The sequence below is a fragment of the Caloenas nicobarica genome, chromosome 30, assembly GCF_036013445.1.
Source record: "Caloenas nicobarica isolate bCalNic1 chromosome 30, bCalNic1.hap1, whole genome shotgun sequence".
In the NCBI taxonomy this organism is placed as follows: domain Eukaryota; kingdom Metazoa; phylum Chordata; class Aves; order Columbiformes; family Columbidae; genus Caloenas; species Caloenas nicobarica.
In genome coordinates, this window is record NC_088274.1 from 1120744 (window position 1) to 1123190 (window position 2447).

Genomic DNA, 2447 nt, shown 5'->3' on the forward strand with positions numbered 1-2447 from the left:
GAGGACGAGTCCAATCCCCTTCCCAGGGACAGAGGCAGGCTGACCAACCTGCAATTCTCCCCATGCTTGTTCTTGCAATGATCCACTCCAAGGCAGCTGAGATCAGTCTCACTGGGCCTGTGTTGTTGGTTCCTCTGTGGGTGAGAGGCCAGTGCTGGCAATGGTGGTTGTGAGGGGCCAGTGCATGATGATTGACCTGAGGCTCCTTCCTCAGGGTGTCCAGTGCACACGGGCACAGCCCAGACCCTGCTCTGCTGGTCCTGCAGGTCTCTGGCAGGAGGCCTGGCTGTGAGAGGACACTGCTGTGTGCCCAGCCCTGCACACACACACTATTCAGCTGTGCCCTGGTGTTTCCACCTGCAGGCTGCTTTCTTGTGCATGTTTTTAAGACGAACTTGAAGAAGACCTAAGCCTTCAGGCACTGCCCTGTGAACATCACTTTTCTTTACAGAAGTACTGTTACGGAGGCCAGCTCTGTCACACAAGTGCCCATTGCCTGTCCCTGCCTGCGCTCACAGGACTCACACACAGCAGGACGGTGACCAGGCTGCCAGAGCACTCAGGCCTTGCACCAACACAAGGGATGAGAAGGAGAGTGTGGGAGTGGAACGAGAACAGCTCTGGAGGGCCAAGCGCTGCTTCTCCCTGGCAGTGCTGCCAGGCTGGACTCTTTTCCCCTCCTCCCACCCACACAGGAATTTTCCCTGAACCTCCAAAAGGGCCTTGGAGGAAGGATATAGTGAAAAACAAGTTACTACAGGAATGTTTATTTTGTTTAAGAGACAAGGAGAGCACGGCTCCTCATTTACATAGCCAGTGGTTGTAAAAGAAAAGCAGAGAGAGAATTAGAAAGGGCATGACAACATTATCACAATAAAAAACCAACCAATAACAGAAAATCCAGATGACAGGCTAGGCCTGCAATTAGCTACATTAAAACTCTTATGTAGAAGCAGATGGGCAGTTTATTGCTTCAGAAAACACTAAGATATAAGTTTCCACAGGGCACCCTTGAGCTCCTGGTTCCTCATGCTGTAGATGAGGGGGTTCACTGCTGGACGCACCACTGTGTACAGGACAGACACCAGCAGATCCAGGGACGGGGAAGACATGGAGGGGGGCTTCAGGTAGACAAACATGACAGTGCTGACAAACAGGGAGACCACGGCCAGGTGAGGGAGGCACGTAGAAAAGGCTTTGTGCCGTCCCTGCTCAGAGGGGATCCTCAGCACGGCCCTGAAGATCTGCACATAGGACAGCACGATGAAAATGAAACACACAGAAATTAAACAGGCACTAAAGCCCAACTTCCCTGAGGTTGGAGTGAGAGCAGGAGAGCTTGAGGATCTGGGGGATTTCACAGAAGAACTAGTCCAGGGCATTGCCCTTGCAGAGCGGCAGTGATAATGTACTGACCGTGTGCAGCAAAGAATTGAGAAACCCAGTGGCCCAGGCAGCTGCTGCCATGTGGACACAAGCTCTGCTCCCCAGGAGGGTCCCGTAGTGCAGGGGTTTGCAAATGGCAACGTAGCGGTTGTAGGACATGATTGTGAGGAGACAATATTCTGCTGTACCACAGAAAAAGGAAAAAAAGACCTGTGCAGCACATCCTGTGTAGGAAACGGCGCACGTGTCCCGGAGTGAATTGGCCATGGATTTGGGTACAGTGCTGGAGATGAAGCCCAGGTCAAGGAAGGAGAGGTTGAGCAGGAAGAAGTACATGGGGGTGTGGAGGTGCTGGTCACAGGCTATGGTGGTGATGACGAGGCCGTTGCCCAGGAGGGCAGCCAGGTAGATGCCCAGGAAGAGCCAGAAGTGCAAGAGCTGCAGCTCCCGTGTGTCTGAGAATGCCAGGAGGAGGAACTGGGTGATGGAGCTGCTGTTGGACATTTGCTTTTCCTGAGCATGGGGCAGTGTCATGAGAAAAAAAAAAAGACAGTGAGAAGCCAGGCGAAAGTCCTCTGACAATAATCAAACCAACTCCCATAGACCCTCCCCTGTTACACACAGACACCCTTTTCTTTTTCTAGGAGAACTTTCTTCAGCACTGTGGCTGGAGCCCTGCTTGGTGCTGGCCAAATGTGCAACCAAAAGCAGGGCCTCTGCCCATGGGCTCTCGTTAAGTCAGCCCAGCTCTGCTGAAGTGCAGTCAGGGAACGGTGGGGACTGTCCTGGTTCTGCTAACATAGAAGGGCTGTCAGCACTTGCTTTCCCAGCGGTAAGTAACAGAGATGGTGAATGAAGTTTAGGAGTTCCAGGGTTTTTACACGTCCCCCCATGGTCACTGCAGAGTTTTGTTGGGTGTCATAAACCCTCAGCATTTCTACTGTGCTCAGGGAGAACAGAGCGAGTCCCGCAAAGCAAGAGAACATGTGTGGCTTAGTGCAGAGTGAGGGCAGCTGCTCTGTCCCTCTGTCTTGCTCCCAGCTGCCCTGGGCTGGCACCTT

General features: G+C 52.9%; 1 pseudogene; it reads right to left on the reverse strand.

Moving 5' to 3' along the window:
• Positions 1-983: 983 nt before the first annotated feature.
• On the reverse strand, positions 984-1728 carry LOC135999822 (olfactory receptor 14J1-like; annotated as a pseudogene).
• Positions 1729-2447: the final 719 nt, after the last annotated feature.